This window comes from Nannospalax galili, unplaced genomic scaffold (assembly GCF_000622305.1).
Source record: "Nannospalax galili isolate Female #2095 unplaced genomic scaffold, S.galili_v1.0 scaffold553, whole genome shotgun sequence".
Taxonomy (NCBI): domain Eukaryota; kingdom Metazoa; phylum Chordata; class Mammalia; order Rodentia; family Spalacidae; genus Nannospalax; species Nannospalax galili.
Window position 1 is genome coordinate 4,833,797 of NW_008336313.1, and position 10,762 is coordinate 4,844,558.

Consider the following 10,762-nt stretch of genomic DNA (forward strand, 5'->3'; position numbering starts at 1 on the left):
ACTCAGCTTCTCTTATCACTGGTATCATTTCTCTAGTCTAAATTCCTCAATCCATGTCGTTTTTGTTGCGTGACACTCTCTATGACCCTCATAACAGACTCCTTCAAATCTTGGTACAACCATCATTTAGTATCTGTGATGTTTATTTTACACAGTGGTACTAGGGTAGGCTTCTTGAATTCGAGAGCTAACCTCTGTCACCTTGGCGCCATCCACACGGACACATACTATGTCCTGGGAAATGGGGTAAAAAGCCCCTGTGTGTTTGAGCTACTCTTTTTCAGAGATAACCCCAAACTTCTGTCTGCATCATTATACCGTTGTTCAGTTAATAAATGAGACAAGACACATTAACCCATGTGGCAAGTGGAAGAAAAAAGAACAAAGATAATGACAGCTGGGATTAATGTGTTAGGTTCTTCCTGGTTACCATCACCAAGTTGCAACTCATCTCCAGAGTACCCTTCTGAAACCCCTTTAACTGTCCTCTCCTTCATTGCCCATCTTTGATATTTGCTATATCTTGAGGTCCTATTTCTTGGGCTTTTAATCCATGTCACTGTTTCTTCACTTTGAAGATTGTTTTTGAGCTCATGCCCCAAACACCAGAGTTTTGTATACTTATATACAAAGCGAGATTTGTTTTCTAGCTGTTTACTGTCTTCTAGATAGACATGAACAGAAGCTCACAGTGCTTGCTACTATATTTCACTTAAGTGTGTATGTGACTATAGACCTGGGTGGATGCTATCCACACTCCAATCTAAGTACCTCACTCTCTATGTGCACCCCAGCTTCTTACACCTTCCTACTCTCCATCTGCTCTCCACTGGATGGCTTCAGTTTCTCTTCACCCAGAGCAATGTATGAGGACCACTGTGTCATCCTGGGTCTCTGCATCCTCAATGCTGTACTACCTACTCTGGTACCCAAATCTCAAACAGTCAAACATGAATTTGTGGCACAGTAACCTAACATCTCTCTGATGCTCCCATCGTAGTGAAGTAAAGGTAATACCATAAATAAGGCTTTCTGTGCTCTGGCCTGTCTGCCCTTCTAGCATATTCTACCCCTCTGCCCCATGGACTGATACCTCCAAAAAACATTGTCCTGACGTCTCACTTCCCTTCTCTCTACTTTTAACATTTAACAAATGTCTCTGGATTGTCCATTGAAATCTCTATTTTCTCTACCCTGGTGTTTGTTAGAATGTGGTCCTCCAGTTACTTTGTGAGTCTTGGGGCACTCTGAATACACTGTAGACCCTGTGCTCTAACCCAGTTATGCTGACAGGGACTCTCTGGATGTGATGCTACCTTCACCTTCTCCATGAATCTTGTGCATCTGCTAGCTACAAGGAGGGTCCTGGGATGGTGACTTATGGATCCCACAGTTCTAGCATTTATCTTAGTAGGTTCTCAATACACAGGGAAGAACGGGTAGCTATTCTTATGTCACCAATGGGAAAAAAAAATCCCCAAAGAAATAGTTACTTGCCCAAAGTAATACACATTTTAAATGGAAGTGTCAGTGTGCAAGCCAGGTTTTCAAACATCATGTTGCAGTCTCTGAACTGCTAGTCTCATGTCCGAGAGAACATTCATATACACACATACTGTTCAAAGTGTGTCACCTGATAAGCAACTGATCCTTAATTTGTCCAGTCCCTATCTGTGAAGTGGTCCAATACCACCAACCCCTGCTCAGCACTAATAATGGATTTCTGGTAAGGCAACTGATTGAACTGGGGTGAGTGTGTGCCATCAAGGTAGCCAGTCTACAACATTTGTAGCAAAATCTTTGCTGAAACAAATCTTTCCTCTCAAATATTTTACTGAGATGTACTAGGAGGGGGAGCCAGGTGCAGTGGCACCACGTGTAATCCCAGCACTCCAGAGTGAGAGGCAAGAGGATCACCGCACATGTGAGGACAGCCTCATCTACACAGCAGGACTTTATCTCAAAATATATAAACAAAACAATAACAACCCCCCAAAATGAACCACAACAATGAAAAACAAATATTAGGAGGAAAAAACAATTGATTAGTGATAGTTGAACCTAAAAGGTCATGGGAAGTGATAGAGGTCCATGATTCCCTTAATGTTTATATCAGGGAATCCATAGTCATATGAATGTGTGTGCATATATGCTTATATATATAAATATATGTGGCAATATATCTCAAAGATACATATTTCTGTGTATGTACATGTATATATAAATGGTAGTAGAGTATATACGAATATGTATGTCTGTACATGTATACATGTGTATGGACACACAGTTATTTATTAAGAGTGTAGACCCCAAACATAAATTTGGATTCCAAAAACAATACATGGGTCCTCCATGGAAGCATAACTTCTTGTTGCCTCAGTTTCTTCATCTATACAATGTAAACTATAACACCCAAGATTTTTGTGGGCAGGCACATAATGCTCTTAGCATAGTCCTGAGTAAATATGAGGGAGCAAACATCATGAATAAGCTAAGAAAGCCAATCAGAGAGAAGAGAGGAATGCATAGAAACTGTGGCCTGACAGATTATCACCAAAACCCAGACCAACTTGACTTTAAGAATTCTCATTCCAAATTCAGCATGTTCCTACCTTTTGTCTCAAAGTAACTGTAAAGATCAAGTTCAATCATCCATTCTATACAAAGAAGACACTATTAGCTATGTAACTACTTTAACTATGAAATGATGAAAATACTGGTAAGAGAGATTTGTGGAGAGTTGGTGGAGGCAGCGGACAGTCATGAGAGAAGCCAGAGCTGCGGGTAGGGAACATGTCAGAGTCAGACCTCAGCAGGAAGTGGGACTGGTGCATGGCAGGTGCGGTGGTGAAGCTAGGCACTGGTTTTGGATTAGGAATTGTTTTTTTCCTCGCCTTCTTTAAAAGGTTCTGGTGTGAGATTGGGGACGGCCTACTCCAACTGTCAGCATGCCTTCCAGTCTCCATAGCTTGTACATAGAAAATATGTCAGAATAGTGACTTATGTGAGAACATCACAGAAGGAGGAAAGAAACCATGCTTATTCCTCAGGAATACTGAAGTGCCCTGGGATGGCTGACGTTCTGTGACAATGCCACTGGCTGTGCTTTCAATTCCAGCCACTATTTACATGTTTGAGACAAAGTCTGTTTCTTTTTTATTTTCTTTCTGGAAATTGTAAGGAGGAGGTCTTAAAATAAATTTAATATTAAAAGTGGAGAAAAAAAAGAAAAAAACTGGTAAGAGGGTCACACCTGTGCCTCTGTGCCTAGAAGACCGATTTCAATGGCCTTCCTTTCTCCCCAGAATGGCCCTGTAACCTGCTTGTCACTGGGTTAGAAACCCATGTACAACTCCTCTTCTGCAGCCATAGCACTTAGCATGCAGCCCTGTGCTTGTCCACTGGCAAACACCTTCCATCTTAGTAATTTCTCTAAGTGAATGATTAGCCACCTGTCAGGAACTATGAGCCTAGCATGGTTCCACACACAAAATTGGAAACCTAGGAAATGTTAACCCAAAGAACTGGGGGAAGATATTAGAAAAAGTCACAGGGGGGTGAGGGACAGGCACCTGCTCAGTTGGCAGAGTTCTTGCCTACTAAGCCTGACACTCTGAGTTTGATCCCCAATATCACATAAATTGGACATGGTGGCACACGCCTGAGATTTCAGCATTTGGGAGGAGGGGAGAGGATGATCAGAAGCTCAAGGTCACCCAGGCCAATCTGGGCTAGATAAATCTTGTTTCAAAACAAAGACACACAAACAAAACCCACAAAAAACAAGGAGCTGGAGACATGACTCCATGACTAAGAGCACTAGCTGCTCTTACAAAGGACTGGATTTTTGTTCCTAGCACCTGCATGGTGGCTAACAACCATCTGTAACTCCAGTTCCAGGGGATCTGACACCCTCTTCTGGCCTCTGTGGAAATTGCAAGCATGGATGAATTTACATACATGCAGGCAAGGCTAAACAGACATACACATACAAAGAATATTTTTAAAAAATTTACAAACACAAAAACAACAAAGGAAAGAAGGAAAGAAGGAAGGAGGGAGGGAAGAAAGGAAGGAAGGAAGGAAGGAAGGAAGGAAGGAAGGAAGGAAGGAAGGAAGGGAGAGCCATGAGTTACTAACTCTGTGTAAGAAGCTGCATCAACAGTTTTGCTCCTTGACTGCTGAAGAAAGAACCATGAGTCCTTATCCAACTGTCTGCTCATCAGTATTCCGGAGGTATGAAGCCACTTCATGGAACTCCTTGGTCAAGAGGCTCACCACACAGAAGCACCATGTTGTGTTATTATGAGGTGCTCTTGTCCTGATTTAGACGAATGTAGTGTGGAGTCTCCAAGCCACCATGATTCCCCTGTACATGTACTGAGGTGGCATTAAGGCCCAAGTTAACAAATCCTCAGCATAGTGCTGCAGGCAGACTTACCATTCAAGCAGTAACTGGCCACAACTGTACTGAGTGGACTTGGGGTACTCAGGAAAACAGAACCTAAGAGTCAGAACACAGAAACCAGAAAGCACTTTCTCTCCAACTTCTACAAAGCCACAGATCTCAGCCAGTGAGACTTACTGCAAGTAAGCAGAAATGACTGGTGGCCTACACTGAGTCCTGGAACACAGACGTTCCTTGCATTCCACATTCTTCCTGTTGATCTAATAAATCATTGGATTCACCATTTCCTTTCAGATCAGGTAGATGTTTCTGAGACTGTGGGTTGAGTGCTGTATATGGTACACAGCATATCATTCTGTCAACTCTTAATACGCTTCCTATGTCCTATTATTTAGGATCAAAGCAGAGAAGACAAGAGTATTACAATTTCAAACGCAGGAAACTGAGTCTCTAAAAGGTTAGAGAACTTCACCTAAATTCTAGTCAGAAATCTGTAGAGCTGAGATAGAAAGAAACCCAAATCTGGGTGATTCTGTAGCCATGTTTCCTATGTATCCGCATGAGTGAGAACACGACAAAGAACTATGATAGCTGGCACTGCCCCCTGGAGTCCCACCTTGCAAATATCTTTATTTGCAAGACACCAACTACTTTTTTCCTGTTTGTTTCAGCAAGCATGCTTGAAACATGCATGTACTAGTGATTTTGCTGGGTCATAAGGATACCAAAGTAAATAAGGATGGTTGTCCTTGAGAACCTTATAATCACTGGAAAAGGCAAAGGATTTTAAGGTAGAAAATCTGAGCCTTTCCACTTGCTGTGTCTGGTGTCCCGAATGCTCTGTTTCTGAATACCTATCATCCAGAACAGTGAAAGAGCTGAGACTTTACCCTATTTGCAAGCCAGCGAGTCAGCCTCCTATAACTTCATGGAGCTGGCCAAAGATATGAGACACCTGGGCTAATGATGAAGGATTTTATTGCTCACAGCAACAGCTACAGTAGGCAGAGGGCAAGCATTTGTGCACATCCTACAAAACCTGCTTCCCACACAGCAATGTGAAGAGGGCCAGATGACACCTTCTTACAGCAGGCGACACTGAATGACAGAAACTCCAAGCTTAGAGAGCCTACATCTTTTTAATGGAATACAAACAAAAAATACTCTTTGCCTGAGGAGTTATCTATAATATACTAGACCCAAAGCAAATTTTCCCTTGGCTTCAAAGGGAAATTATCTGTAGCTGGCAAGGCTGTTGGCTAAGCAAACATTTGAGAACAAAAAGAAGTTAGTACCTTGCTTCCTTACAAGGCTTGCAGAAATGCGAGGAACTCATGGAGATTATCTCTTCCCCTCACTTCTTGCCCGTGCACAGATAGGAGGAGTGTCCTCCCTAACCATGCGATTGCCGCTGTACCTCTCATGATCCTCCTTCCAGGAATTCCCTCACCCTCCCTATTGTTTACATACCTACCGGCTAAATGCAATGTGAATTTGCTTCCTTAATTGACTGAAAATCTACCAAGGTAAAGAGTTTTGTGGGTTCCATCAATACATCCTTAGAGTCTGGCACAGTAAGTACTCAAGAAATAATTGCTGAGTTCATGAAACAACATGGAAAGCTCTAGAGAAGCAGTTAGGAGCCTGGTGTTATGGGAAGGGTACTTGCCCTAAGCTAGGAGGAAGGCCACAGAAACCTCCCTGGTGGACTTGGCAGTCTCCAAGGATAAAGGGCCATCAGAAAAAAATAAGAGGAAAAGAACTAAACATCCTGGAGGAGAGAAAAGTATTTTAAAAATATACAAAGATGAAAGGCACAGACTGAAAAAAGGAACTAGAATTTTGAGATTTACAGCAGCAGTGAGAGGGGCAGCAGATAAGGGTGTTGATGAGAGCAAAGGCTTTGGATTTTATCAAGGAGCCATTGAAGGAGCCATTTAAGCAGGGGAATGACATTTTCACAAGGTTCTACTGTAGCTGCCTGGAGGATGGATTTTAGACAGAGACTCTTCTCACGGATTCATTGACTAAAATAAGTTGCAGCTCAAATGTATCTAAATAGTTTTAAAGAAGACATTGAAATTCCTATAGGAAAATATGATGTAAGTTTTTACTTAAAATAAAACATACTCAGGGCTGTAGCCAGACTCCTAATTATTGCATAATAAACATCAATAGTAATAACTTAAGCATAACTTAGGGAGTTTTAAAAAACGAAGAATAGACTCTATTGGTTACTTTATTGTTGCTATGATGAAACACTCTGACCAAAAGCAACTTAAGAAAGAAAGTTTATTTTGGCTTATAGTTCCAGAGGGCTAGAATCCATAATGGAGGAAAAGTCATGGCAACAGATAGCTGGAACAGAAAGCTGAGAGAGCCCACCTCAACCACACACAGGAAGCAGAGAGAGCAGGCAGTGGACAATGCTATAAACTCTTGAAGCCCATGCCGACTACCTCCAGCAAGGCCGCACCCCTTAAGGGTTCCATAATCTACCCAACCATCTCCAATACCTGCAGACCAAGTGTTCAAGCCACAACAGGCTCTGAGCTGGCCTTTCCCTTATTCTAAAATCAAAATACTATTTTTCCATGGTCTTGGTGACCCCTTGGCTAGATGAAGTAAACAAAGTAATTATTTTCAACTCACTGAAGTTTAAATGTTTTCTAAAAACAGGTTTCAGAGTAATAGGAAATCAAATCCAAGCAACCATAAGATGTGCATCTACTACAAGCAAAGGGCTGTACTACCTGCTCTGTGTGTGCTCAATGGCTTGGAGGCAAAAAGTAGAAACAGAGGAATTGGGGTAGCACCTAGGGGTTTCAACCTGCGTGCAGGCCACAACAGGAGAGATGGAACAAAGCAAAGGCTCTCCAGAGTCAGCGCTGTGTCAGGAAACAGTAATACACGTGGAAATAATGTTAATGGCTGGCATTTTGGGGGTTGTTACCCAGTTCTAGACATGGTGCTGTGTTTCGAATGGAAGGGTCTTATTTAATCACTAAAGCCTTCTGAGTTATGATAATAATAGCTAGCATCTATTGTGCCCTCACTAGGTTTAGGTACTATGCTGTCTTTAAAATGAATATTTCATTTTATTGTTTCAAGGAAACTGTTACATAGATATAATCATCAACATTGTACAGATTAGGAAATGGAAGTTTAGCAAGATTGAGGTTTTAAAAACATTTTATTTAATGTTCATACATACTTACAATGTATCTTGATAAACCCCCATTTCCTCCCCTCCAATTCCTTCCCTATCCCCCCAACACTTTTCCCTTCCAACTTCATATGCTCCCTTCCTCCTCCTCCTCCCCCTCCCCCCCCTCCTTCTTCTTTTCCTCTAATATCCACTGTGTCCACTTAGCATGCCTATATGAGCATGGATGTGGCATCATCTACTGGAGCATGGGTAGCCTTCCAGGGCCCACATCCGTGAAGAAAATCGACCGTCCCTCCCCCAAGCAGCCATCAATTGCCAGAAGCTTCTTAGATAGAGATGGAACTTCCTGAGCCTCTTCCTCATCCATGCTGGGATTCTGGTTGACTTGATCTTTTGCGGGTCTTATGTATACATTCCCAGCCACTGTGAGTTAACATGTACAACTGCATTGTCGTATCTGGCAAATACTACTTTGTGGCAGAAAGATCCAGTTTGTCCAAAGTTTCAGTAGTAAAATAGGAGGCCGTTGCTGAAATCCAGATCATCTCGCTATATTACAGTGTTGTCCTGCCTCATAATAGCAAGTAGGTATTATGATCAAATCCATTTTGTAAAGGAAGGATCAAGCAGAAAAACGAAGCCACAAGCACACCCCTGTATAAAGCCAAAATACAGGAACTGTACTCCAAATGGCCCAACGGATCAAAAAGACTGTATACATTCTGTATTTTATCAATGTCATCTGGATGACTTGAACTTGAATTATTAAATGAGTAACTTAATGGCAAATGAGCAAACCAGGTTCAAATTTTACAATTCTTCATTATGTACTCATACCAGGGATTTCGCTACATGCTAGTGAGTGCCTGTCACAGGCACACTCCCTGTTCTTAAGAGCTTACTGCTTAGTGCCAAGGGCAGACATTGAACTAGCATCTATAAGAACAAGTAACCCAAGTGAGGAATTTTACTAAGGGCAGACATCACACAGGGTGCTTTCAGAGCATTGCTCTTTTTGTATTGATGTCCCACAACAGTGGAGAATTCTAGACTTCCTACTGTAGGGGCTATGTATACTGAACACTGTAACTTGGCCTACAGCTCCAAGGGTCAAGAGCTTCTAAGTGCCCAAGTAGCCCCTTGTTAACGCTATATTAAGATGGTGAGAAGGAGGCAAGGCTCCAAAACAAGCCCGCAGGATCCTTCTCACACCTGCCATCCATCACTCTAGCTTTTCCTGGCCTGTTAAAATCCATTCTTGACCCCAGATTCCTCCCTTTAGGGTCTCAGGGTTTAATGAGCCATGCTGAACTAACTCCTTCAGTATATAACCAAGTACAAAGTTGGATAATTCTCTCTGCACTAGGTATCTTCATGGTGACATTCTTCTCTTCAATCCACAGTGCTGACTACCAGACCTGCTCCTGCCTGGTCACTCTGGGGAAAGGGGACACACAGGGGCAACCCGAGGGTGTCAAGGTTGAAGTTAGAGTCATTCTTTTTTTAAAAATAATTTTTAAAAATTTATTATTTTTATTTTATGTGTATGAGTGTTATGCCTGCATGTAGGTAAGTGCACCCACATCATGCAATGCCCACGGAGGACAGAAGAGGCTGTCGGATCCCCTGGAACTGGAGTTATGGACAGTTGTTAGCTGCCGTGTGGGTGCTGGGATTCAAACCCGGGTCTTCTGCAAGAACAGTCAGTGTTCTTAACCACTGAGCCATCTCGCCAGCCCTAGAGTCATTCTTGAATTCTCTTTTTGAACCGGAATGTCATTTCATGTCTCAGATGTTTAACAATGATGCCATGTTTTTTTCAGGATGAAACTGAAAATTTTAAGCACATAGAGTTTCAGAGTTTGGGTCTAAACTTTACCTCTCTGTTTCCCTCACCACCCTCCTGCCAATGCAAACTTAAATCTCCATCCTATGCCACAAACCAAATCAGCTACTTCCATCTCTGCATCTCACTTCCTGGTTCTACACTATGCTGTCTCAACCCAGTGGATCCACCTGCCTACTAAGGCACTCTGATTTTTGGAGATTCATCTGGAATCACTTCCACAAGGAAACCCAGATGAGGTAGACTCCTCCTCTCCTGACCTTGCTTAGCTTGTGCTGAGCATTACTTTTTTCTCTCCATTGGTTATCTCAGCACTGACCATCTTTCTTAGAGGGTGGCCTCTTCCTTAGTGGAAAAGCAACTTTGTTCTTAGCCTTTTTAATACCTTACTTATTGGCAGGAAATTGCACATAGTAGGGGCTTAATAAACATTTGTTGAGTTAAGAAATACATGAATGAATGAATGAATGAATGAATGTATTTGAGAGACTAGTAAACATTTCCAGAACATTTCCAGATCATGTGCAGTGCTTGCAGAGAGCAACCAGATAATATACACATGTTAAGTAGTCATGTGGGATACATGTCCTGGGTAAAGCGACCTCTTGTTTAGGTGCATAAATGGTCCTTGGAGACAAGGAAGGAACCTAGATAAACTGTCCACTTTCTTCTTCAATAGATGAAGTTTTATTCTGTTTTCATACTTCCAATTATGGAAACTTTACGATTTCCCCTGAAAGTACTATGTCAATAAGATTAATATTAAAACATCAAATTCATCCTCACTCTTCCTGTTGAGATAGCCATTGAGTTTTCTGCCTCGCACCATGAGAACAAAACCCATATTAGTCATATGCTCTGCTTACCACTTAGCACATGGTGGGTGTTTAATTAGTGTTAAAAGGTGTAATCAGAACATGCAGAGGGAAGAACATCATGCAATTTTAATGAAACAGTGCGACAATAATTTTCCTTTGGAAAATGCATTCAACTTAAATGTGATTTCTTATTTGTAAAACTCTTGTTGTCTCTCTGCAGTATTAGCAAATGGAGAAAAGGTTTATGTCATAGTCAAAAAGGCGTTTAAGTTCACAGTCCTCCCTCTTTTGATCGTTCATTGATCTGAGTCAATGAACAAGTGTAGGGCTCATCAAGCTCAGTGTAAAACTCCAGCTTTATTTCAACTCTGTCGGTACCCCTCAATTGTCTTCCTCAGAACTTCTAAATAGTTCTCTACTGTTCCTCACTGATGGCTGGCATCATGTGCGTGACCCAGGTCTTCTCTGCTACTGTGCAGCAGATGTGATTTTCTCCATATTTAGCAAGTACTCCAGCATCA

The 10,762-nt window shown here is 41.9% G+C and overlaps 1 pseudogene; it reads left to right on the forward strand.

The window, feature by feature from the left end:
• Positions 1-2,793: 2,793 nt before the first annotated feature.
• On the forward strand, positions 2,794-3,088 carry LOC103732504 (annotated as a pseudogene).
• Positions 3,089-10,762: the final 7,674 nt, after the last annotated feature.